We start from the raw sequence: 27,466 nt of genomic DNA, 5'->3' as shown, positions 1-27,466 counted from the left end.
ACTGGCAGAGCAGAGATGTGGGTCCATCATTTGGGCCAGGGTGCCATTGGAACACGGGAACTGGCTACCCCCTAAGCTAATCCCACCCACCCAATCACCTCTCCCCTCTGCCACTGACAGGTGCCTTCTGTGTTATCTGCAGTTACATCTTCGAGACACGGCTGGGCTCTGTCTGCAAGTAGGACAAGCACACAGGGTGGCTGGCCACGGGTTGAAGGCCCTCTGTCTGCTTTCCCCGCCCACAGACCCAGCCTCACCCCAGCTTGGGAACCCTTTGAGGGTGCTATGATCTGAATGTGTCCCCCCAAAATTCAAATGTTGAAGCCTAACCCCCAAGGTGATGGTATTAGGAAGTGGGGCCTTTGGGAGGTGATTAGGTCATGAGTGGAATGAGCACCCTTGTCAAACCAGCCCCAGAGACACCCCTTGCTTCCTTTCCACCAGGTGAAGACACAGCAAGAAGTCAGCTGCCTGAGACCCTGGGAGGGCCCTCACCTGACCATGCTGGTACCCTGATCCTGGACTTCCGGCCTGCAGAACTGTGAGAAATAATTCCTGATGTTTGTTTGTTTATTTATTTATTTATTTATTTATAATTTTGTTCATTTAATTATTTATTTTTTGGCCACGTTTGATTTTCATTGCTGTGAGCGGGCTTTCTCTACTTGCAGCGAGCGGGGGCTGCTCTTCGTTGAGGTGCGTGGGCTTCTCATTGCGGTGGCTTCTCTTGTTGCAGAGCACGGGCTCTAGGCGCGCAGGCTTTAGTAGTTGCGGCACGTGGGCTCAGTAGTTGTGGCTCGTGGGCTCTAGAGCGCAGGCTCAGTAGTTGTGGTGCACGGGCTTAGTTGCTCTGCGGCATGTGGGATCTTCCCGGACCAGGGCTCGAACCTGTGTCCCCTGCATTGGCAGGCGGATTCTTAACCACTGCGCCACCAGGGAAGTCCATTCCTGATGTTTATAAGCCACCCAATCGGTGGTATTTTGTTATAGAGGTGCCGTCACCTCGCTGCCAGACCTGGCCGGGTCTGTGGCCAGCTGCCTTGCACACACCATGCAGACCTGGCAGTCAGCCCCCAGGCAGCAGGTCCCAGGTCAGGCCTAGAAGCTACCGCAACCCTAGGAGAGGCTGCCGGAGACCTTGTCCTGCGCCTGCTACTTGCCTTGGGGCTAAGCTTGCAGATGGGGCCGTGTGAGGTGGGTGGGGACTGAGGGAAGGCACTGCCTCTGGCTCTGCCCTACCTGCCCCCTTCCCCAGCTCTCCCTGTCTGCACCAGCTGCACCAAGGCCCTGCCACCTGCTTTCATGCCCTTTCTCATCCAGTCAGACCTTCTCTCGTCTCATCAAAACACACAGCCTCAGTTCACTGACATCTAATGAGGAAATGCCTACACCACCACTCAGCACAGGGCCTGCCCACAGCCAAGCAGCCCAGTCCTGCCTCTGGCCTCTGCTCCATGGCTCCTACACCGCCCGGCAAAGGGCGGCCCCTTTAGGCCCGCTGCCATTGGCAACACTCTTCTGCCTCCTCTCTATCTGGGAAACTTTTTCTTATCCTTCAGAGCCCAGCAGAAGTGTCACCTCAGGTAGTGTCACCCAGGCAGGCGGGAGCCTCCACGCCAGCTGCCGCTTCTCAGACCATGAAGCGAGAGGACTTGAGGCTGTTGATTTGTTTGACGTCCCTAGACTGAGCTCCCCAAGGATGGGTACTCACCTCTTCTTCTTTCCTTTGGATTACTTAAAAAAAAATCAAATTACACAAGTAATCTGTGAATATGTGCATACTGTAAAAGAAAAAAGTTAGAACAATACACAAAAAGCCCCGACGCCCTCCCCATGGTTAATAGTTGTGTGAGTTTCTTTCTCTCTCTATAAATTGATTTAGTGTCTTTTTCCATAAGTGAGATTAACCTATAGGTGTTGTTCTGTGGCTCGCTTTTTTTACTTAATCATAGATTATGTGTGTGGTAGGCAGAATAATGGCCCTTCTCCCAAAGATGCACATGTCCTAATCCCCCAAATCTGTGAACACGTGACCTTCCATGGCAAAAGGGACTTTGCAGGTGTGATTAAGTTAGGGATCTTGAGATGAGAAGGTGATCCTGAATCATCTGGGTGGGCGCCATGTAATCGTAGGGTCTTTATAAGAGGGAGGCAGGAGGGTCAGAGAAAGATCGATTGGAACATCTTACCCTGTTGGCTTTAAAGATGAAGGAAGGGGCCCCAGCCAAGAAATGAGGTGGCCTTTAGAAACTGGAAAAGACAAGGAAATGGGTTCTTCCCTAGAGCCTCCAGAAGGAATACAGCCATGCAGACATCTTGATTTTAGTCCAGTGGGATTTCTGACCTACAGAACACTAAGAAAATAAATATGTGTTATCCTAAGCCAGTTCGTTTGGGGGTAATTTTCTACAGCAGCAGTAGGAAACGAATATAGTGGGTATACAGCTGAGCTAAACAATAATATTTATGGCAGTAATTAGTATTTATTGAGTATATACCATGTGCCAGATGCTGTTCTAGTGCTTTGGGTGGTATATTAGTATGCTGGGACTGCCATAACAAAATACCACAGACATGTATTTTCCCAGCATTCTGGAGGCCAGACAGCCAAGATCAGGCTGCCCACAGGGTTCATTTCTCCTTCAGCCTCTTTCCTTGGCCACCCTTTTGCTACCTCTTCACATGGTCTTTTCTCTGTGTGCCCATTTCTTTGTCTTTTCCTCTTCTTACAAGGACACCAGTCATATTGGATTAGGGCCAATGGCCTCATTTTAACGTCATCACCCCTTATACGCCCTAATGGCCTCATTTTAACGTCATCACCCGTTATAGTCCCTGTCTCCAAATAAATTCTGAGGTACCAGGAGGTTAGGGCTCCAACACGTGAATTTGGTGGGGGACACAATTCTACTCATAACATGTGGATTATCTCATTCAGTTTCCACAGTAACCCAGTGAATTAGAAGCATTATTATCACAATTTTACAGATAAGAAAACAGGCACAGAGTGGTTAAGTTACTTCCCCAAATTTACACAGCAAATAAGTAGCAAGGCCAGGTCTGGGAGTCACCTGTTCATATCCTTTGCCCATTTTTCTATGAGGGAGTTATCTGCTGTTTTAGGTTTGCAGGTGCACGGGTGCTCAGGAAGCATTGAGTAACGAATGAATGAGTGGGAGTAGCTCCCAGGACTCCTAGAAGAACATGGGCCAGGCTGGGCTGAGCCTGAAGGCTGCTGTACCCACACCTCCCCAGGATGGCAGGAAATGCCTCCAGGGGAAAACCAAGAACCAAGCAGGAGGTGGGTGGCCAGGAGGTGTGGTGGGGGAGGGATGGTGCCACCCTCTGTTCACCAACTGAGCACACTCCTGGGAGGCTTTCTGGACAAGGGGGACGGTCTGGTTTCTCTTAACCCTCAAGGACCTGCGGCAGACAATTTTGTAGCTTGAGGTGTTCCGCAGACAGTGTTGGGATGCTAGAGTCCAATCACTCCACCTGTAGCTCCAGATTCCAGATTTCAGTTACTCAGATGTCCTAAGAGAGCTCCTCTTCGATATGGACAATCCAGGCCAGCTGCAGAGGAGGGATGGCCAGTGATTGGCCAGCTGCTGCTTGGACACGGGTGGCTGACCAACACCCATGGCCGAGGCCGGGCTTGCCTTGACCTGGCAACTCATTCTGGTCACTGTGGCAAAGGAGACAGCTGCCCATGAGGCCCAGGCAGGTCTTTGGCTGGCCGCCCAAATCAATGGGAATGCCCCAGTTACCTCTCGGGGACAGCAGATAAAGATGGCCTCAGGGCACTCGGCCCTCAGAGCATGGAGCTCCAGCAGACCCTTCCCACATCAGACTCTCAGCTGGCTGTGGTCCAGGGGCCACCACACAGCCCACCATCCCTGCTTCTTGACCTCTTCTCTCCACTCCATCCCAGTCTGTAACAGCAGGAGGTAGAGACACTCAGCAACAACTTTATCTTGATCCAGTATGGTACTCATAGAGGGGAATTCAAGGGCCATAGAAGCCAAGAGAGTTCCCATTTCATCATAGGTTCTTGGTGTGAAAAGGTGTAACTATCACGTAGCCCCACTCTTCCCACTCAGCATTACAGGAGTTGAATTTCCTATACAACATTCCCAGGGCAGAACGATTACCCAGCCTGAAGGGTTCTTCCTTCCATCGGTCCCTCCTTGCACTGTAACCCATCTGCTTGCTGCCTCTTCCACCCGTCATCCCCACAGGAGATGGCCATTCCCTGTTCCTCACGGCTCTTCAGAGATTTGAAGGCGGCAAATGGGTCTCTTCCTCTAAGAGAAGAGTTATGGGTTTCAGCAGGAGGAAAGAGATCCAGCCCTGTCAGTCCCCAGGGAAGGTCTACCCTGAGTTTCAGGCCCACTGCAGAATGGCTTTGCTTTACCAACCTTCTCTATGAACCTGCATGTGGGCGCAGAGCAACAGTGTGGGTGGGTCTCTAGGCCCTTTGGACTGCAGACACATAGCCTTGCTGGCTGGGAAGGCCTCAGCCCACTGTCTGAGTCCCGGAGGCATGTTTCTGGGTCCCTAGGGCCTGGAGATAGGGACACAGCGCCCCACAGAGAGCACTGACCTTGGAATTTGACCTCCCGGCTCCCTGTTGTGGTTTCACCACTTCTGAAGCTTGAGTTTCCGAGCTTTAGTTTCCTCCTCTGTAAAATGGGGAAATATCGTGTTGTTGTGAGGATCAAATGACATCACATATGGGAAAAAGCTTTGTCGACCAAAACATGCTCTGCAAATGAGTAACCGGTTCTAGTGATTAGCAAAGGGGGTGTGGGGCTTGGACTTTCTTCGTTCTGGGCCTTCCTAGGGGGTGAGTGTTGAAGCAGAGTTGGTTTAAAGGGGGCTTTGGACTCCTACTCAAGCCCTGTGGCTGGTCCTTGGCACCCTGGGGGGCTCCCCACTGCGGGGCTCACAGCCCCCCATCCTGCATGATACCTGCAGGGCTTCTGTGCCTGTGTCTCCAGGAGTGGGTTCTGGCCCAGGTGCCTCAGCCCCGCTTTGGAGACCTGGAGAGAGCGGATAAGCCTCACAAGGTCAGGGTTTGGGATGGGGGCCAGGTGGGAGGTACAAGGTAGGGCCCCCTGTCTTTCGGTTGGTTCTCCTCTCTTCTCAGGAGACCCCAGGGCTGCCCGCCCAGAGCTGCACATGCATGGCCTTCAATTTAGACAGAGGCTAATTCTAATTCCCCAGTAGAATGGGTTTATTGAGAGAAGCAATGGAGGATTTGGGAGTTGGGGCCCAGCCTGATGACAGTGGAGGAGTATGGAGTAAGGGGATCTCATCTAATCCAACCCATCATTGGACAGATGGGCCCCTGGAGGGGAGGGCTGTCCCAGCCCACTAGTGGGGGGCTAGATTTGCTGTGTTGGGGACTCCTGTGTCCCAAGCCAGGGCTCTTTCCCGGCAGCTTCCTTGGGTCTCTGCAGATTCTGTGCTTCCAGTCTGCGGCCTGTGACTCCGGCCTGTCGTCTGGCAGGCCTGAGCCCCATGAATGGACAGAGATGGCTGCCACCCTCACCCTCCTGGTGTCACAGGAGCAAGAGGCCAGGAGCCTCCACAAATTGCAGCGTGTTGCCACCTGCCTAAACCCAATCCGGTTTATCCTGAATTGGCAGATGCACCAGTGGGACGTACTTCCCAGGCGGGGCCAGGCTGGGCAGCCCCATCCTTCCTCATGCCACAGGCCGCAAATGCGGGCGTGGGGGGGGTGGGCGGGGGGAAGGGGAGACAGGCCTGGATTATCTGGGTGGGGGGCAGGCAGCTTGTTTCAGTGGAGGCACATCCCCACCCCAAGACGGTAGCATCCATTCCAGGGGGCAGCAGCGCTGCCGGCATGGGCGTTCGCCCAGCTGGTGCCAGAGACGGGGCAGGTGCCGGGCTTTGACGGTGGCCTCCCCTCTCTGCCTGCCCATCCGCTCTGCTGGGGCTCCCCAGCTGTAATGCAGAAACAAGTCCCATCCCTTACCTGCCTGGGGGTCACTGAGCCGGAGTGAGGTAATGTCGGCGTGGCTCAGCCCTCCCCTGAGAGAGGCAGTCTTTAATCACAAGTCCACCTGAACTGCCTAGAGCTCTGCTGGGCTCCCTCTGGGGCCTCTGCTGCTTCCTGGCCACCTGGAGACCCGGGAGCTGGGCCAGTGTGCAGGCTGCCCAGGCCCGTCCTAGGCGTGGGAGAGGGAGCTCCCAGCACCCAGCTTTCTGGGCACCCCGGCCCTTGGTCTGGATTAACTCCTCACAGCCGATTGTTCAGGGTTCAAGGAGCCGCCCGCTCCTGGCATTCTGGTTCCACTAAGAGTCTGGGCGGCCAGGCGCGGCCGGGGCCTAATGAGCAGGGTGTGCCCCGAGGAGTTGTTAGGAACAGGGTGACAGCTGTGGGCAGGTCCCCACCCTCGGCCCTCGGGCGGGCCGGCTTGCACAACAGTTACCTGTGCTGCGGACACCACGTGGCATCCTTGCCAAGGGTTTATTTTTAAAAAACAAATACTCAGCTTTGGTAGTAGGGGTGGAGAAGGTTTCTAAATATTTAAAAGACATCATGACAGCACTTTTGAACCCCTAAATCTATTGTATTGGGAAAGATGATGCAAGTTTGTAAAATTGCTCCCAATTACAAACAGGGTAGAACGCCAAACGCATACCTAGGTTCTTGTCTCCCTCAGCTCGCCCTTCCCCATGATTTTAAAAGGAAAAGATTTCTGCAATCACTGGGTGATTGTGGGCAGGTGGGCCTCACACCGCGGCCGTCCTCCACACCTCGGTCAGGATGGGCTTCCTACTCTCTGCTCTCTGCAGGCAAACGTAACTGCCTGTTATCCCTTCCTGGGCTGAAAAATGCTGGCAGGAGGGTGGATTCCTGGGCCTGGCTGGTTTTCATGATAGGGCTGTCACCTAAGATCTTCAGCAGCTCATGGAGTTCGGGACCAAATCAGGCCTCCAAGTAACGACCAAGTGGACTCAAGATGCCGTGTGCTTCTGTGTGTCTTCTCTGTCTTCCAGAAGCAGGCCTCCTGCCCGGTAGCAGGAGTTAGGCTGATGGACACATGGGGCCTGTCGAGAAGGGTGCTGAAGTACGTGTGAGTGTGTAAGTGTGTGTATGTGTGTGTGCGCGCACCGGGAGTCTTGCATCCCGGGTCCCGCTGTCAGCTGGGAGGCTTCCAGCTTAGAAATGGGACTGAGGAATCAGAGGGCTCAGTGGGAGAGCTGTGGGGAAGGCAAGGGCAGGTGGGCCTGAGGAGAACACTGCAATGGTAGCAACGTGTTCCGGAAGCTGGGTGGATGCTACTGGGTCTAGCAACATAGGGAGAACTTGGGGACACCAGACTTCCAGTGGGGTGGGGCAGGCTGTTCCTCTAGAATCTCTTTCCAGTATCGTAAGCACTGGGGCCACAGCGAGGGCATCTGCTGCAATTCAGCCAGTCGGCCATCTCCATCATCGAGCAGCCTCGCCGTGCACCGCGGCAGGCTCTGGGGATACCCGGAGATTAGCCGTCTCTGGTTGGCACAGCTCCAGGTCTCACTCTACCCCGGATCTCTCTGCTGAGCCCCAGACCCTGTCGAACTGCCCACCTGACACCCCTCATCCAGTCTTCACAGGGCTGCAGGGGGAACACCATTGCCTCTGCTAGAAACACCGGGGGGATAAAAGAGAATGCAAACCTCGTCTCTGCCCACCCCCATCCCCCCAGTCCCTGTACTCCAGACACAACAGCTCCTTCAGGCTCTGGGACAAGGCAAGCTCATTCTTCCATCCACCTCTGCAGCACACCATAACTGCTATCCGTCCCTCCATTTTTCCAATTTATTTCAGAAAAATTAAGATCTCACCTTCCCTCTTCTGGGGAGCATTCTCAGTCAAGCCCTTAAAATCTGTCTCAGTGGAGGGAGTTTCCATCATCAGCAAGCAAGGGAAGAGGGTCGTTGGAAAGACCTGGAGGTTAATTGTTAGAGCATATGACTGCCATGGGGGGGGGGGGTCAGAGTAGAACATCTAGAAGTATCTTCAGTCTTACAAATAAGACAGTTCTACACTGTGATGGAGTGAGGTAAGGGGGCAGGAACTATGTCTAATTTAGCAGGAGATGTTGGGCAAGTCCACTCCTCCTTCTGAGCCTCCATGTTCCCATCGACAAAATGGGAATGATGGGTCCCACCTCTCAGGGTGTTAGGAGGACCAAACGATATATACCCCTTATGAACGTTTGTAACACAGACCTGACCCGTAGGAGGTGCCTAATAAGTGCCTGCCAGCTCTTTTTCCCCTTCTCTCAAGGCAGCAGGTACTGCAAAGGCCAAGAGAGTCTAGAGGTGCCCCCAAAGCATTGACATCCCCCAGGGCACTTCTGGGACGATGAGGAGGTAGAGGGGCTAATCCACAGGGACTGTGACAACCGGGCATTAAGAAATTACCAGCACTATGGCCATCATGCTGGTCTCTTAATTAGCCCGAGTTAATGAACAGCATGATTCATGATTCGCTGCTTCTCAACGATGCCCTTTCTGCTTGCCTTCCTCCCACTTGGCCCGACTGTCGCCACCCCCAACCCGCCGTCCGCATCACCCGACAGCCACGCAGCAGGCCTAGATGTCAGCCACATGTGGGAGGAGGGGGTCGACGCTCCTCGGCCCCCTGGGCCCCCAGCCTGCCCCTGTCTGGTTCTGGGACCAGCTGAGCCCAAGGGAAGTCCCAGCGGGTGCTGAGGAGCTCTGCGTAGGAAGCCCTGAGTTAGCCTCCCGACGGGGGTGACAGATGACGGACTTGGCCAGGGCCACATTGTGTGTTAGGGGTGGAGCTTAGGCTAGTGCGCTGAGGCCTCTGGTGCAGGGACTCAACACGCTCCCCTCACCTACCTCCTTCCTTTGGCCCTGCCGCACACAACTGAGGCAGGACCTTGTCCTTCTTGTCCGTACAAACCTCCAGGGGACTGGCTGCACCAAGTTCTCAGAAAATGGGTTCATGGAAGAGGTCTCCCGAATCTTCCAGCTCCATCCCTCTCTGTCCTCTGGGGAGCCGAAGCGGGCAGAGACCTAGGATGTTTAAAGGGTCCACCGTGTTCCTCAGCCCTACGGCGGTGCCCACTTACTTGTCCACGGCCGCCCGTACCACCTTCCATGCCCACCGATTTACCTTGCTTCTTTGAGTTCAAGGACTACATAAATATTATGAAATTAACTTGTTTGTGTTTGACTCCTCACGAGTAAGGTTTGTTAGGTTGTACGTGGTAGCATATTTTGTTTGCTTTTTTAAATTGTGGTAAAATACACATTACATAAAATTTACCGTCTTAACCGTTTTAGGTGTACAGTTCAGTAGTGTTAAGTATATTCACATTGTTATGCAACCAATCTCCAGAGTTTTTCATCTTGCAAAACTGAAACTCTAGACCCATTAAACCCAGCTCCGCAGTTCTCCATCTCCCGAGCCTCTGGAAACTGTTTTCTTTGTTTTTTATTGAGGTCTACTCTGCATATAGTGAGATGCATAGATCTTAAGTGTAAAGCCCGATGAGTTCTGACAGATGCATGTATGTGTAACCACGTCTCCAAACAAGATACAGCATCTTTCCATCACCTCACAAACTGGCCTTATTCTCCTTTCCTTTTTCTTTTTTTTTAAAAAAGTTTTATTAACTATAATCATAATCACCATGTTGTACATTAGATCCCCAGAACTTTTCTGTCAATCCCCACCTCCTTCTCTGAAGCAACCAATGTTCTAATTCCTATCATTATAGATTAGTTTTGCTTGTTGTAGAACTTCATATAAATGTCGTCATACTATATGTACTCTCTTGTGCTGGCTAAGTTCTTTTAACATAATATTGTTGAGATTCATCCATATAGCATCTATCGATACAGGCACACCTCAGAGATCTTGCAGTTTCAGTTGCAGACCACTGCAATAAAGCGAATATTGCAGTAAAGCGAGTCACATAATTTTTTTGGTTTCTCAGTGCGTATAAAAGTTATGTTTATACTATACTGTAGTTTATTAGGTGTGCAATAGCATTATGTCTAAAAAAATGTACATACCTTAATTAAAGAATACTTTATTGCTAAAAAAATGCTACCTATCATCTGACAACACAGGGTTGCCATAAACCTTTAATTTGTAAAAAACAAAATATCTTCAAAGCACAATAAAGTGAAGCACAGTAAAACAAGGCATGCCTGTAGCTTGTTCATTTCTATTGCTGAGTAGTATTCCAGTGTACAAAAATACCACAATTTGTTCATTTATCCACGTATGGATGGATGTTTGCTTGTTTCCAGTTCTTGTTGTTACGAGTAAAACTGCTGTGAACATTTTTTTTTTTTTTTTTTTTTGGCGGTACGCGGGCCTCTCACTGTTGTGGCCTCTCCCGTTGCGGAGCACAGGCTCCGGACGCGCAGGCCCAGCGGCCATGGCTCACGGGCCCAGCCGCTCCGCGGCCTGTGGGATCTTCCCGGACTGGGGCACGAACCCGCGTCCCCTGCATTGGCAGGCGGACTCTCAACCACTGCGCCACCAGGGAAGCCCTGCTGTGAACATTTTTGGACACGTGTTTTGGTGACTATAATGTTTTCATTTCTTTCTGGTAAATGCTTGGGAATGGAACTGGTGAATCATAGGGCAGGTGTATGTTTAAATTTATAAGAAACTGTCAGTTTTCCAAAATGGTCAGACCATTTTACACCCCCGCTAACAATGTCTGAGTCCCAGCTGCTCCCCGTCCTCGCCAGCATTTGGAATTGCTGGTCTTTTTCAGTTGAGCTCTTCCAGTAGGTGTAAAATGTGGCCACACAGAGGTTTTATTTGCGTCTCCTGATTAACGCAATGATGTTGAGCAATCTTTATTTGTTTATTGGCCAATCTTCTTTTGTGACATGTCTGGTCAAGTCTTTTGCTCTCTTTTATTTATTTACCTATCTCTTTATTTGGGGGAGTCCTTTTTATTATTGCTCTGTTGATATTCTCTATATATGCTGGATACCAGAACTTTGTCAGATATATGTTTGGTGAATATTTCTTTGTAGACTGGCTTGCCAATTTTTGTAACAATGTCTCTTGATTTTTAAAAAATCTTGATGAGGCCCGATTTATAAATCTTTCTTTCAAACAATGTTTTGTGCTTTTTGTGACCTGTTTAAGAAAACTGCCTTCTGCAAGATCATGAAAATTTTCTCCTCTGTTTTCTTTCAGAAGCTTTATAGCTTTAGCTTATCTGTTTAGGTCTATAATCCATCTCAAAATAATTTTTGAGTATGATGTGAGGTAAGGGTTAATGCTCATTTTTTTTTAATATATGAATATCCGGTTGTTCTAGCACCGTGTAAAATGAAAGACTTTCCTTCCCCATTGAATTACCTTGGTGTCTTTGCTGATTTGCTAATAATCAGTTGACCACATGTGTGTGGATACATTGGGTTGGCCAAAAGTTCGTTCGGGCTTTTCCATAAGATGTTACAAAAATCCGAATGAGGGCTTCCCTGGTTGCGCAGTGGTTTAGAGTCTACCTGCCGATGCAGGGGATACGGGTTCGTGCCCCGGTCCGGGAGGATCCCGCATGCCGCGGAGCGGCTGGGCCCGTGAGCCGTGGCCGCTGGGCCTGTGCGTCCGGAGCCTGTGCTCCGTGATGGGAGAGGCCGCAGCGCAGCGGTGAGAGGCCTGCGTACCGCAAAAAAAAAAAAAAAAAAAAAAATCCGAATGAACTTTTTGGCGAACTCAATACTTCTAGACTCTGTTCCCTCGATTCCATTGTCTATTCTTATGTCAATACCCACCGTCCTGATTACTAGAGCTTTATAGCAAGTCCTAAACTAGGTAGTGAGAATCCTCCATGGGGTAGCACAGTTTTGAAATACCAACAATTCCCTCCAGTATTTATTCTCTGCCCTTTTCACCACTCGGGCAGTTCTGTGCTGATTGCCGAGGGGAAGTAAGCACAGGCTCAAGAGCAAGATGCAGGGCAGACACAAAAGGGAGATTTCCTGCTTTGGTTTTGAAAGCCCAAGTCCTCAGAGGAATAGAGATGTAACATTTGGGGAACACAACGTGATAAAGAGTAGCCCGCCCCTCAGCTTCTAGTCAACAACACTTCTAAGACAAGATAACCCACCCTAGGACGGGTGGAAGGAATTAGAGCAACCATGCACCCCTATGTCGGGGTTAGGATCTCAGGGAGGCAGGGGAACCCTTGCAGAACCTCCCCTGTCTCTGACGGTCCAGGGCAGCAGAATGAATCCTGGACCCTCACTGTGGCCCTGGGGAAGAGCTGTGTCCTGAATAGGCTGTGGATCAGCACAGCAGCCATCCCGACAGAGGGATGGAAATGTACCCCGGTGCTTTGGTTCCCTGTAAACCTCCCAGAAGATCTGCCCTGACCCTAAGAAAAGGGGGAAAGGATCATGAATTGACTGTGATTAATGTCCTGCTACTCTGGTAGCAAGGGGTTTCAGCTGAGTTATAGGGAAGGAAAGAAAGATCCTAAAACACCTGAGTTTATTGCTTACGATTTATTCTGCTTTATATGGAACTTCTAACAAACTACATCTAAATGACTGAGGCTAATGATAGTAAACAGTGAAGATGGGGGAGAGGAGCCCTCCTTTCCGCTGGGAGAAGTGCTGGTGGGGAGGAATCAGGGGGCTCCCCGGCCAGGCCGTTTTCCTGCCTCACTAATGTTTCAGCCCCTGCGTTTTGGATCTCAAAATGCCATCAAACAATTGATCCTCCTAACATGTTCTTCTGCGATCTAGTCCCTCTGTCCCGAAACACCTTCATAAAGTCCTTCCGCTTAATGCATCCCTCTTGTCTTTAGCAATTCAAAGGACATCATGCTGGGTCCCAGCTGACACCTCAAGATCCTCATGGAGCGAAGCTTGGAGGTGAGCCCCGTTTCCTACACGGAGGGACTGTCTGGGGAGCTGAGACTCAGAGTGAGGGCACTATCTTTTCCTGGTTGCAGAGAACGTTGAGGTAGGGCTGCCTCATGCTTCCCAGCCCTGGTGTTATTTTCCATGCCGTCTGTGTCCTGACTACACCCACTGTAGGTATGGAGAAACTGATGCTTCAGCTCTGTGTATTAAGTGCAGGACAATCTAGTTTGCATGTTGTTTTGCTTATCCAAGCATGTAAAATAAACACTTCAAAACACATTGAATTAATACCTCCCTTTGCTGGGATCTCGTTTCCACCAAATGTTCAGAAATGGGACACGTGGAAAATGGAAAACAGACCAAAACTATTTGCTCAACTGGCACTGTGGATTAGGGTGGACAGGAGCGTATAAACACACACACCCGCTCCACATACGCACCCTGCAGGTTGAGCCCTGGATTAGGGCCCTTTCAAAGCAACCAAGGCTAGGCTGCCAAGTTCAGGGTTGCCCCGGGCCTGGCTGTGCTGGGGTGAGGCCAGGGGTGCTTGGGTCAGAGAAATGCAGTGTCCTGGAGCTCACTGAGAGGCTCTGCACCCACTGCCCAGAAAGGGGTGTGGGCCGTCACCTCCTGCTGAGAAGGCCATGGGCACCCAGGGGTTGGCAGAAGGGAGAAGGGGTAAAAGGCCTTCTAGCTCATTGCTGAGTGAAGGCTAGCTCCTGTCCAGGGTCCTGTGGCCCCTTCCCCCAGCAGGACTCCTGGCGCATGTCTAAGTGGCCCTGCTCGAGGGAGTATTGAACTCATTCACCCTCCCAGCAGTTGACGCTCATGGGCCTCTTACTCATCCCGAAGTCATCAGTCATGCTTCCAGGAGTATGAGTAATTCAGGGAGGGAGGGGGAAGGGGAGAGGACTCACACTTGTGCAGGGGTGGGGGTGGGGATGATGTTGAAGAGGCAATGTGGCCCAGAATGAGCCCTCATCTCTCATATTCCAGAGCTGGAAATGCTCCTCTTTTTGAGAAGTAATGCATCCTTAATCTGCTGCAAAGTGGGGTGTGTGTGTGTGTGTGTGTGTGTGTGTGTGTGTGTGTGTGTAGAATGCTGGCAGTTTAAGGAAACTGGAAACCAAAGCAACAAGGACTTCTCCCTTCATCCCTAGGCAGCTGGGGAAGTGTGGTAGCCCAGAGATGCCAATAGGGTACCTTTTAGACTTGTTGATAAAATATGAACTCGATTTTTTCTAACACATTATCCCATTTGTCTCTCTGAGGGGAACTGAAGCTCAGAGAGGTCATGTGAATTGCCCACCACTGGGAACTATCAGAGCTGGCATTAGAACCCAGGTCCCTAGACTAGTCCAGCACCTACGTCTCTGGACTGTGAGGTCTGGTCTTTGCCAGCCTCTGGACTTGTTTTCTCTGCCAGACCAGCTCTCCACAGCTGGGCTCAGCCCGGACCCGACAGCCATCCCCACCCTTGCCTACATCACATTCTCCCAGAGGTCCCGGCAGTGGGTGCTCCCGGTGAAGTTCAAGTTCAGATTCTTTTTGCCTCTTCCTGCTCTGGGGCTTGGCTGCCTTCAGGGTAGAATATTTTCTGAGGTAGTAACAGGTGGAAAAGCCAGGAGACCACATGTAGGATGGAGAGTTGGTGAGCCAATCAGCCCAGACTATAAGAGGTGACCAAGGAAGGGTTCTTCCGGCCCAAACGGTGGTCAGGCATTTGGGCTGTGGATTGGCTGAGGAAGCTGACATCTTAACCCTGTACCTGAGTTTCTTATGTTTCCCGGCACGCTCCTCCCCAGAGAACGGATGGAATACATCCTTAATTCCCTGGAAGCGGAAACCCTGCAGGAAATACACCTGGAAAGGGAACTCCCCCTTGGTGAGCACCTACTATGTTCCCGGACATTGTGCTATGTTTTACACGTATTATCTTTTTGGATCTTCACAAAAACTCCCTGTGAGGCAGGCAGTATGATCCTCATTATACGGGTGAGAAACTGAGGGTTCAGAGCTTATGTAACTTGGGCTACATCACCCAACTAGTAAGCGAAAGAGGCAAAATTTGAATCCGGATCTGACAGCTCAGTGCCTAGTCTATCGAGTCATCCTGCCTTAGAAAGGCTACAACAGCTCAGGAAATATATTCTAAACCACCTCATCTCAGGGCCTAACCTCAGATCGAGATCAAAGAAAAAGCCGTTGTCACAGGATAATGACTTCTTGAGATCAGAGCCTCTTATCAGCGGAATTGTGTCCCCCCAAATTCATATGTTGAATCCCTAACATGATTGAATTTGGAGACAGGGTCTTTAAATAGGTAATTAAGTTAAAATGAGGTCATACGGGTGGGCTCTAATCCAATGTGACCGGTGTCCTTCTAAGAAGAGGAGATCGGGACACAGACACACACAGAGGGCAGACCATGTGAAGACACAGGGAGAAAGCGGCTGTCTGCAAGCCAAGGCGAGAGGGTTCAGAAGAAACTAGCCTGAAGACCCCTTGATCTTGGCCTTCCTGCCTCCAGAATTGTGAGAAAATAAATTTCTGTTTAAGCCACCCCATCTGTAATACTTTGTTATGGCAGCTCTAAGGAATTAATTCAGAGCCCCTTTTAAAGATCATCTCTGCGTTCCGCACACAGTAGGCACAGAATCCATGTTTGTGGACGGGCAGAAAGAAGGCAAATGTCTCTCCGGTAGGCAGAGAGGATTCAAATTTTGACTTTTGCAACCGGCATCTGTCCTTCTGTTGAAACTTCCTGTTTCTGAGGAACAGAGATTTTTACAGATCCCAGAGGGCATCCAGTAAGCCCAGCAGGGATTACCAAATAATTCTGGTTTTGATGAGCTCAGTGAGTATGAATCAGAAGCAGACAGAGTAGCGTTTCCCTTGAAATAGACCCAAGATTACATTTTAGAGGGAAAAGCAAAAACATGTTTGGGAATTTATCGCCAGCCAGGAAAGATGGACAGTGTTGGGACCCTAGGCCAGGTGGAAAAGGTCTTTCCTTCCTTCTGTGCAGAACAGGAACCACCATGGGCTTGGGCGAGGTCTGATGTTGCTATTGGTCACGCCGGGGCCTGTCCTCGTGGTTCTCACCCAAGTCTCCTATTTGAAAAAGGCAATTCTGGGGTGAGGGTCCCTCCTGGGAGCCCTAGTCATCTTGGTGGGCCGTGGCCTACAGGATGACCTGGCTCCAGCTCCCCCAGGAGGGAGTCCTGGTAGCTTCCCCAGAGATGTAGAGGTTTGGGACAGGGAGAGAGTATGGGGTCCACACAGCTAGGACCCCTCAGCCCCTGACTCAGGGAACCAGGGCTCCAGGTCCTATGATGGGACAAGATGGGGCATGGGTGAGAAGGTCGAGCCAGGGTGGGCCACACATCGTGGTGAAGCCTGGCTGTTTTTTCAAGAGAATGCCATGAAACTGGCCGTGGCTGAGGAAGAGCTGTGAAAAATCATGGAAAGTGAGTTCAAGCAGGAGGTCCTAGGGAGGCCTAGGGATGGTAGAGTTTGGAAGCAGTTAAGAGCTTAGACAACCTGGCTTCTGATCTTGGCTCTGCCATTTATTGGCTGTGTGATGTGGGCAAGCTCCAATGCCTACATCACCTCAGCCTTTGTATCCGTCCACTGGGGAAATCGATCTACCTCCGAGGATCACTGGACGGTGGCATGGGGCGATGTGTGATGAGACCTCCAGTGCGGGCCAGACTCCCGTAAGAGCTCCATACTGGGGCCAGTCTCTCTCTGAGCGAGCTGGTCACCCAGCTGTCAGAGTCACTTGCCCACATTAGACGAAGGGTCTCCTCTCCCAGGAGGGGATCTGACCATGCTCTCCTGGGTTTATACCTTCGGGGGGCCTCACTGCCTGGAAAGAGCATCTCAGCTCCTTCAGGATCGGCTCTCCTTAGCTCTTCAACCTCATTTCTTGCCACCTTCTCCTGCACCCTCTCAGGATCCTCTTACAGTTCCCCAAATCTCCCTCCACCCTGAAACCTCCGTGCCTTCTAGCACGATGCTCCTTCCTCTGCCTGAAACTCCCCTCCCCCGCCTCCATCGGGCGTCTGCCTACTCCTCCCACAGCACGTATCACAGAGTCTCCTCCCCACCCTCTCCTTCCCTCCTGGGGGGCAGTCTTCCCTGCCACTCCCTCTGAATGGCACCGAGCCCCCTGGCCTCCTGCCCCATCTCCCTCTGCCCCCGGCACACCTACGCTCTGCAGTGGAACTGTCTTTCCCTTCTAGGCCACAAGCTCCCTGTGTCTTGTCAGTTCTCTCTCCCTCCCCTGTGCCTAGTCCAGTGCTTGAAACACGGTAACAGCTCAATAAACATGTGCTGAAAGACTTGATGACTTGCTAAATGAATGGCTTCTCCGGGATATGGGGGCAAGTCTCATAAATGAGTCACCATGCCCCCTCCCACTGACCCAGGTGAAACAGTCCTTGTGATGACATCACTAGTTGCCCCTGATTCTCAGAATCACCCATGCCTTCTTCTTTCTTCTCCTTTTGGTCCTATTTGCTTTTCATCTCCCTCTTCCTCCTTCCTTTCCTTCCTCCCCTGGGGGCAGCACATCTAAATAAGGTGATGCTCCCCCTGCGGCTGGCCGGGTACAGCCATGATTTTCACCCAGTTACACTCTTGGATAATGGTGAGATAGAATCCTGAGATCCATCCCCAGGTGAGAAGGTGGGACAGATATGAGTCCTGTGGTGCACCTCGCGTTGGACACACACAGAGACCCTGCAGCAAATGTGGGACCCTGGTGTCCTTGAGTTAACCGAGTAGGAACCTGAAAGGCGTGGGTGGGGGAAGGAGGAAGGTGTTTGATGAGACCTGGGCCAAGGAGAATGGGCACGGTGTGTGGGAACCTGGCAGGTTTGGGACCCTGAAAGCCTCCACATTCAACACTGATTCTGGTGTGGGTGGCGAGGGGGCACCACCCTCACGCATACACTCATGCCTGGCTGCCTGTGGTCCCTTGGGGAGGGCAGTTGTCCTTCCCCAACCCAACTCAGATGAGTAGGCAGGAGCCCAGAGGTGACCGCTCCAGCCCTGACCCCCAGCCAACCCCAGGGTACACCCTCGCTCCTTTTCTCTCATCTTCCCTCCTTTTCCCCAAGACTCCCCTCAACTTCATTAAATGTCTTGGAGGTGTTTCTGGCCTAAGTTATGAGGACTAGGCTTTCAGAGTGTGCCTCGAGATCACTGCCATCTTCCAGTTGTATACTTTTCCATGAGAATGAAAAACTAAATTAGTACCTGCTTCTGGAAAACCGATGTTTATGGGACCATGAAGGAGAAGATGGGATATTTGTGACTCTTAAAACAGAAGACCACAAATATCTGAATAGAAGGCAGCTTCTGAGGCTGGAGAAAAATAATATTATAATGAATAAGAGGACCTGCTACTTCATGTATCTGGTGGAAAATGTATGGCATGAACTGACCTCAAAAAGTTGGTTTGTAAATAAGTGAAAGTAAACGAACCCAAGGAGAGATAAATCAAAGGGTACTTCTTGGGAGGGTTTTATGGGGCAGAGGGGCACCAGCTGGCCACACATCTCTAGCCCCACGCTTCTCACACTTCTCCAGTCATCTCCTTGTCTGTCTCCTCACTGGCTGGTGAGCCCTATATAAGGCTTTACAGGCCCAGTGTCTTTATATAGCATCTCTCTCTCAATCCCTAGCGCCAGGCACAGAACCTGGCACACTAGGTAGGGTGATGCATATCATTGATCATCCAAACCGGGACACTTCAAGAGTGAAAGGAGGCTATTACTCATTACGTCAGGACAACAGTTATAATCTGGGACTCATGCATGAACGAACAAATGAACGAATGAATGAAAGATTCTTTAAGAGGTTGAGGCTGTTGGCACTAAGGCAGCCATGATGTCACTGTCAAATAGGAAATTCCTCTACACGCACCGTGTGCCCCATTACACGTTTTATGGTCCATCTTTGTTCTCTTGCAGACGAGGACTCCTGTTGCAGGAGGAAAGCTGGGCTGGGACTGAAAGGCCCGGCCGGCGCCGCTCAGAGACTCCTCCACCGTGGGCACTGCCTGCTTGGGTACCAGGCACTGAGCTAGGCGCTCTGTGTTCTTACCACGTTTATTCCTCCCACCACCCTTGCGAAATAGACGCTCTTATAACCTTTTCTAGGTGAGTGAACCGAGGCTTAGTGAAGTTAAACAACGTGCCCAACGTCACACAGCTACCGATATCAGAGCCGCAACCCGGGGCCGAGCCTGCTGGATGCCGGCGCGTGCGGTTCTAACAGGCCTCAACCCAGCTTCTGTGCGGCCTGCTCTCTCCTGCTTGGCGCCCGGTGACATCAGGCTCACCTGCTGGAGAGGAGTCACGGGGGCTGGGGGCTGGGGAACGGATGGGAACAGAGAGTTTGCCTCCCTGGAGGCCAATCCTGTGTCCAGTTGTGGGGTGGACAGGGCAGTGGCCAGGTCAGGACGGCGGGCAGCGGGCTCTTCATGGGCAGCAAGCCTTTTGGGCTCTCCACAGGAGAGGATGCCCAGACCCCAGTGTTGCGTCTGAGTCCACGTGGCCGGGGTCCCTTCTACATCCTACCTCCTGCCCTCCCCGCCCACCTTCACCCCTCCGGGGCTGTGAGGCTTCCTTGGACCCGGCCTGGCTATCATTCCAGAACGGCCATCTGAGGCCCAGCCACAAACCATCGGGAGAGCAGGCCCAGGGGCCTGAGGTCTCCAGCAAGGGTGGGCCATAGGGTGGGCCATGCCACGCCCAAGGGCCCGGGGGTGGGGTGAGAGGCTGGCAGGGGCCTGTCCAGGCTGAAATGGAGGAGGGGAGGTAGTGCCAGGACCCGTCTTCCCTTGTAGGCACTGCTCTGGCACCCTGCTGGCTGGATGCGGGGGTGGGGGGGTGGGGGGAGGCGGGCCAGGCTGGGTGTAGGCCAGGAAAGGGCTCAGCTAGGGCTCTGCTGAGCACTGGTTCCCCACCTGCCGGCCTCTGCCTGCGACTCTCCTCAGACAGGCCTTGTCCCCTGGCAGCCAACCGGGCCCCAGCCTGGGGACTTGGCCGGCCAAGTACAGCTAACTGGCGCCCTCTAGTGTCTGCCTCTCTCAGTCCAGTTGCCCCTCTTGGGAACAAGGCACATCACACACAACTCCCCTGAGCCAGTCCCCGGGCCAGGCCCCCCACAAACCTATCATGTATCTTCCAAACCAGGACGCCTCTGAGAGTGAGAGGGGGCTCTGCGGACAATGAGGCTAGGACAACAGACATAAAATGGGACTGTCCCAGGCAAGTCGGGGCGTCTGATCACCCCACCCAGTTCAGAAGCACACCCTCCCCGTCGTGGCCGCCAGAACCATCTCTGGGAGGCTCCCATTAAGGAAATGAGAACCCCGTTAGCACACGGCATGGGAGAGTAGGTGATCAAGAAACGTGCGATCAATAAACAAGTACCAGCTACACGTGGTGGCGGTAATCGCCTGTTTGCTCTAGCTCTGGGGGCCCTGTTGCAGCCGGGCGTCGGGGAAGCGGCATCTAAATCTCCTTGTGAAGCAGGAAGGAGGACTCTGGCTCTGGAGCCTGGCACGCAGCAGGAGCGCGGGCCTTGGGGCCGATAGAGCAGACCCACACATCGGCCAGTGATTAACCGAGACGTCCCCCTCCGGCCATTTTGGATCTTGCTGCGGCGTCTGGAAAGAAAAGCACCCCTCCAGCAAGAGGACGACATTTTGACACGGCGCCTCTTCCCGCTGGTTTTCAGGTGGGTCCTCAGTCTCCCCGTCTGTCCCTCCTTGCGCATGCGTTCGCGATGACCTCTACTCTGCTGCTCGCTCCGTGCCCTCCTTGACAAACACAGGCCAGTGGGTGGGCCGCCACCGTCCCCGACCCACCCGTCCCCCTCCATTTCCTCATCACTGCCTCGTGGTTTCTGGGGAAGGCCTCAGGGACTTGTGATAACTGCTGGCTCCCCGGGGCTCCCTGATGTGGGCTGATGCAATGCGGCCGGCATCTGTGACCCCTGCACCAGGTGGGACCCAGCGCAGGGAACCAGGATGGGAGCAAAGGATTTCCACAGGTGGGGGTGAGGGGAGGGCCCGAGCGGGCTCAGCTTGGAGAATTCCAGGGCGAGGGCTCTGGGGTGGCTCTGTGTGTGTGTGTATGATTTGAAGAGACATATAAGTGACTTCGGTGAAGTCAGGCGGATTTGGGGGCTGGCCAGACGCCATTCTGGAGAGTTCCTTGGCATAGGGATGATGGGCCAGGTCTGGTGCCTTGTGTGGGAAAGGGAAGAAAGCTTTAAGCTGGTTTTTGTATTCCTCAAACCAGTTTGCCCACATCCTTGCCATCTGTGCCCCATGAAGGACCTGTTTGCAGCTGGGCATGTCTGGACCTGAGGGGCAGAGCGCCTATGTGAGGCCAGTGGTCTCTCCAGCCTCTCACCCAGCGGTCCCAGCCACTGCTGGAGTGGAGGGAGCATCTGGCTCTGCCTGCTGTCCTCCTGCTCCTCACTCATCCTCCCCCAGTCTTCCCCTCCCCCACCCCATCCCCTCCTCACTCATCCTCCCCCAGTCCTCCCCTCCCCCACCCCATCCCCTCCTCACTCATCCTCCCCCAGTCCTCCCCCTCCCCCACCCCATCCCCTCCTCACTCATCCTCCCAGTCGCAGCAGTCTCTGCGCCTTTTCTATCCTCGGGGCCCTGGCTCTAACATAAGGCTTCCTTCTCCAGACCACCTGCAGGGCTTTGCACAACCAGCAACACACAAGCATTGGGTCTGGAGCAAAAAACCCTGAGTTTTTAGGAGATTGGGATTGACATATATACACTAATATGTATAAAATGGATAACTAATAAGAACCTGCTGTATAAAAAAAATAAATAAAATAAAATTCAAAAAAAACAAAAACCCTGGGTTTGAGATCAGGCTCTGCCATTTACCAGCTGTGTGGCCTCGGGCAAGCTAAACTCTTGGAACCTCAGTTATCTCATCTGTAAACTGGGGATAATAATACTTGATGGTCCTTATCTCATGGGGCTGTCATGAGAATCAAATGCATCGTGCACGTGCAAACGCTTTGCAAAGGGCTCCACCAATGGGAGGGAGTATTGTCGCTGTTTTCATACCACACTCAACCCGAACAGAACACTCACCCAAGACTGGAAACATGTTCTGAGGGCTGCTGCTTTACTCATATGGTCACTGTCTGGTGAGCTCACTGTGTGCCAGGCCCTGTTCTAGGGACATGGGCTACACAAGCAAATATGAACCCCCGCCAACCTAAAGCTTACATTCTAGGCGGGGGGCTCCCCACACCCCAATCTGCTCAGCTCACACTCTGGCCTTTCTCCTGCATCTGCAGGCCTAGCCTGAGAAGGCAGACAGCATCGATCAGGCTGCTAGGGATTCTCAGGAATCCTAAGTACCTCGCAGTCACCTGATGGCCTGGCAGAAGCCCTTGGGTGGGAAAACAAGGTCATTCTGATACTTGCTGGAACACTCAGAGCATTGTAGCAAGAAGAGAGCACGGTCATTAAGTCTAATCGCCCATTTTACAGATGAGGAAATTGGGGTCCAGAAAGGTTTAACTGCCTCACCCTCGGTTATGCAGCTGGTCACACAGTTATTCATTTGATCAACAAACATTTATTGAGCTCCTACTCTGTGCCTCCCACTGGACACCAGGGACAAGGCTCTGTCTTAGTTTTGGCATATGAAAGCAAGTAGGTGAATTTCAGGTGGTGAAGAGTGCTGGGCAGAAAACTAGGCCTCCAGATAGGGAGGGGGAGTGACTAGGGGTTACGGAGGTCAGGGGAGGCCTCGTGAGGTGTCAGATTTGAGCTGAGGAATCAAGCAGAGGCCTTAAAGGACTCCAGAAATCCCCTTCCTACACTTAAAAGGCAAAGGAGTGCCTCTCCATCCCTGCCCCCTGGGAAGAAGAAATGGCATCAGAAGAGAAAAATGGGCCTTGCCCCCTCCTGGGGGCAAGCAAGTCTCTCTGAGCCTAACGCTGAGTGACTCCTGGCCTGAAGAGGGAGGTGGCCCTCTCTATTACCCAGGGTTGCTTTTGTTTTTTTAATAGACTATTTTTTAGAGGAGTTTGAGGTTCACAGCAAAGCTGAGCAGGAAGTACAGAGACTTCCCATTTACCCATGGTCCCCCGTGTACCCCTGCCCTACACATGCACAGCCTCCCCACCATCCACGTTCGCTACCAGCGTGGTCCATCTGTTACAATCCGTGAACCTACACTGACGTGTTATCACCCAGAGTCCACGGATTACCTTAGGCTTTACTCTCAGTGTTGTACACTCAGTGGGTTTTGACACCTGTATCCATCATAATACTATCACACAGAATAGTTTCACTGCCTTAGAAATACCCTGTGCTCTACTTATCCACTCCTCTCTCCCTCCAAACCCCTGGCAACCACTGATCTTTTTACTGTCTCCATCGTTTTGCCTTTTCCAGGATGTCATAGGGTTGGAATTGTACGGTAGGGAGCCTTTTGAGATTGGCTTCTTTCCTTTAGTAATTTGCATTTAGATTTCCTCCATGTCTTTTCATGGCTTGATAGCTCATTTCTTCTTTTTTTTTTTTTTAATTTTATTTATTTATTTTTGCCTGCGTTGGGTCTTCGTTGCTGCACGCGGGCTTTCTCTAGTTGCGGCGAGGAGGGGGCTACACTTCGTCGTGGTGCACGGGCTCCTCATTGCGGTGGCTTCTCTTGTTGCGGAGCACGGGCTCTAGGCGCTGGCTTCAGTAGTTGTGGCACGCGGATGTAGTTGCTCTGCGGCATGTGGGATCCTCCCGGACCAGGGCTTGAACCCGTGTCCCCTGCACTGGCAGGCGGATTCTTAACCACTGTGCCACCAGGGAAGCCCCTCATTTCTTCTTAATGCTGAGTAAAGTTCTGTCTGGATATAGGGGCTACTTTTGTTTCAGCTTTTGTTTTTCAGCTGGGCTTCTATCTAGCTTTTCCTGCAGCAGTCTCAGCCTGCCAGCCTCTCATTCCCCAGTGGTGGAGGTGGAGCAGGGATGTTGCTGCCTGGTGCTTGCAGCAGGTCCAGCTGGAAAGCATGGGGCCTCTCCGGGCCCCAAGGCTGCACCACCCCCGGTCCCCAACAGGTGGCCACACCACCCAACTCTGGCCGGCCTCTAGTTGGTAATGACTGAGAGGGACAGGGGCATCTTGGGAGACTGTGAGGGAACGAGGTAGAAGTGGTGGCTGTCCCCCATTGGCCACCTCTCTTTCTCTCTCCCTCTTCCCAGGCAACTCAGGCAGCCGAGCTACATTTCTTGGTTTGGGGGAGGGGGAGACCTGGAGCATTTTGCCATTCATGTTCTTCAGGGAAAGAAGTTCTGGTGCCTTGCCCTCACACGATACTGTCTTCTAGAAGACTAGAAACTTCCATTGTGTTCACAATGGGATCTGATCCCCCAAGTAGGTAGTTCTTTGGGCAAATGACCCCATTTGCATGGGGAGAGCCTCCCTGGGGTAAGGAGAAAGGGTGCTGGTATATTCTGCCCTTGGAGCTGGCAGCGTAAAGGGGGAACTATTTCTGGAGAAAGAGGCTGCTCCTTTTGTTAGCAAGATTGAACCACAACACCTGGGAATGGATACAGAAAATGTATGTATATACCATACAATGAAATATTATTCAGCCTTCTAAAGGAATGAAATTCTGATAAATGCTACAGTACAAATGAACCTTGAAAACGTTTTGCCAAGTGAAATAAGCCAGACACCAAAGGACAAATATTGTGTCATTTCACTTATATTATGTATCTGGAATAGCTAAGTTCATAGAGACGGAAAGTAGCATGGTGGTTGCCAGGGGCTGGGTGGAGGGAAGGGGAGTTAGTGGTGGGATCAGAGCTTCAGTTTGGGATGACGAGAAAGTTCCAGAGACGGATGGTGGCGCTGGTTGCACAACTTCGTGAATTGTACTTAATGCCACTGAACTGTACACTTAAAAATGATTAAAAGAGTAAATTTTATGTTAGATATATTTTACTACCATAAGAAACCTTAAAAAAAAGACTGAACCAGGATCATAAAGTCCACAGAGCCCATCATGTTCTTTCACCATTGTTCACACTACCCCCCACTATGACAATCCAACACGGAACCCTACGGCTCCCACCCATGGAACCCTACGGCTCAAGAACGGAGCTCTCACTACCTCAAACGAGCTTTGAACCTCAAGTGAAAGGACTTGAGCCTAATCGCTGAGCCTCATCTTCCTCAGGTATAAAACGGGGAAAGAATACTTGCCCTTTCCTATGTCACAGAACTGTCACAGGATCAGTGAGGTCATGGATGTGAAAGTGCGTGTAAATTCTGAAGCACTCAGTACAGATAAGGAATCATAAACAATATCATCCTTATTGCTTCCCTAGGTCGTTGGCTCCATCTGGGGACAACTCTAATTGCTGGAAAGTTCAGGCAGAATCGTGAAGTAGCAAAGGTTGCTCTTGGTATCACGCCTCCTCTTACATGTGTCTTAGGATGTGCCTCTCCATTTAGCAGTTTCATCTTCCATCCCAACCCCTTGATATCGTGAGCGATGCTCACCTCCTGCCTATATCTTTTCCCTTGGGAACTGTGTTAGGAAAACCCACTTCTCCTGTGTGTCTCCTTTGCTCTCGCACTTCTATCACACTCACAGCCCTTCTGATGCCAGATGTGTGGGGTTCGTCCCCACCTCCTGACACCAAGGGATTCTGTGACACCAGCTGGGTGTCTTACAATTTAATTTGGAATTTAATCCAATTCTGACACTGTCTACCTGGAGACAGCGTCCGATGCCACAGGTTAAGGGCTTAGTCCCACAAGAGTGGCCCCTGCACACTTCAAATGCCAGTTGCAAGTCCAAGTTGCCACCTGTGCTGCTGACTGATTGGCTGTAAATCGGAGGTTTGACTAATTTGCTGCAATGGCTCACAGACCTCAGGAACACTTTATTTACTGTTTACCGGTTTATTATAAAAGGATGTAATTAGGGACAGCCAGATGGAAGAGATGCATGGGCAGGGTGTGTGGGGTTGGGGGGTGGTGAGGAACTTCCTGCCCTCTCCGTGCACGCTGTTCTCCCCACGTGTCCACCAACCTGGAAGCTCTCTGAGCCCCATACTTTTGGGATTTTTATGGAGGCTTCATCACATAATGATCGATCATTAACTCCATTTTCCCTCTCCTCTCTCTGGAGAATACGAGGTGGGGCTGAAAATTTCCAAGTTTCTAATCGTGGCTTGGTCTTTCCAGTGACCAGCCCCCATCCAAGAACCCACCAAGGGCCACTTCATTACATCAAAAGACACTGCTATCACTCAGGAAATTGCAAAGGATTTAGGAATTCTGTGTCAAAAACTGGGTCAAAGACCAATATGAGAACAAAAGATGCTCCTAGGGCTCTCATCACTTAGGGAATTATAAGGGTTTTAAGACTCTGTGCCAGGAACTGGGAAATAGATATAAATATTTTTTCTCTTATCTCACAGGATTCAGGATGCCACCTCCTCCAGAAAGTCTTTCCAGATGCTTCCTCTCTGTCCCTCATCTGAGCCAGATGGGGTTTTGGGAGCTGTGTGTTGCAATGAATGTATAAATGAAATTATAAAGACCTAGATTGAATTCTGCTGCCGTCACTTACTATGCACGTGACCTTGGCAAACAACCTCTCTGAGCCTCAACATCTCTCTGTAAATTAGTGGCAATGAGTTACTTAACAGGACAGTAATGAAGATTAAATGGTATAAACAACAGTGCTAGAATATGAAGGATACTCAAGAAATAACAGTTTCCTTCCTCTGAACTTTCATAGCCCTTTATCTGAGCTTTCAGCCTTGTGTTATAGGTATTTGTGTCGTTCATTTATTCAACAAACATTTAACTGAATATGAAGGCAAGAAGTGTTATGACTAAAACTAAAGATGAAGGAGGATGGTTAGGAAAGATTTCACTGATAAGGCATTATTCAGGGAGAAAATTGAAGGAGTGAGTCATAAATATCAGAGAAGGATTTGGGGGCAAGAGCAGAGCCCCTGAGGCAGGAACATGCTGGTGGGTTTGAGGAGAAGCAAGGAAGGAACAGCCAACGTGGCCAGATCAGAATGAGTAAGAGAGGGAGGGAGGAAGAACAGAGAAGTAGCAGGGACCACATCACACGGGGCCTTTGTAGACTGTGACAAGGACTCTTTTTGTTCCCTGCTGAGATGGGAAGCCGTTGGAGCCTGTTGAGCAGAAGAGTGGAAGAACTGACATAGGCTTTAAAAGGAAGCGTTTGTCTGCTGTGTTCTATGCCATTGACTGCATGGTAGCAAGGGTAGAAATAGGGAGATTGGTTAGCAGGTTATTGCAGTAATCCAAGCAAGAGATACTAGTGGCTTGGACCAGGAAGGCAAATGGACGTAGAGAAAATGGTCAGATTTTGAATATATATTGATTTGAAAGTAGAGCCAAGACTACTTGCTGGACAGTGAGAGAAGGATCTAAGCCAAGATGTTTGCCTGGGGAAATGTGAAGATGGTGTTTTCATCACCAAGATGAGGAACCTACAAGGAGAAGCAGGTTTGGGTGGGGCG

The 27,466-nt window shown here is 51.3% G+C and overlaps 2 long non-coding RNA genes across 2 annotated transcripts; one reads left to right on the top strand and one right to left on the bottom strand.

The window, feature by feature from the left end:
• The first annotated feature begins 512 nt into the window (after positions 1–512).
• LOC132435482 (uncharacterized) lies at positions 513–26,501 on the top strand. The gene is made up of 5 exons (XR_009521553.1): positions 513–541; positions 12,831–12,897; positions 18,870–19,058; positions 20,439–20,643; positions 26,384–26,501. It is a non-coding gene; the product is annotated as an uncharacterized lncRNA (long non-coding RNA).
• On the bottom strand, positions 4,078–6,236 carry LOC132435481 (uncharacterized). Its single transcript, XR_009521552.1, has 3 exons — positions 6,002–6,236; positions 4,604–4,682; positions 4,078–4,304 (listed from the first exon to the last, which is right to left on the bottom strand). It is a non-coding gene; the product is annotated as an uncharacterized lncRNA (long non-coding RNA).
• Positions 26,502–27,466: the final 965 nt, after the last annotated feature.

This window comes from Delphinus delphis, chromosome 12, assembly GCF_949987515.2.
Source record: "Delphinus delphis chromosome 12, mDelDel1.2, whole genome shotgun sequence".
In the NCBI taxonomy this organism is placed as follows: domain Eukaryota; kingdom Metazoa; phylum Chordata; class Mammalia; order Artiodactyla; family Delphinidae; genus Delphinus; species Delphinus delphis.
This window is presented reverse-complemented; position numbering and strand designations above follow the sequence as displayed.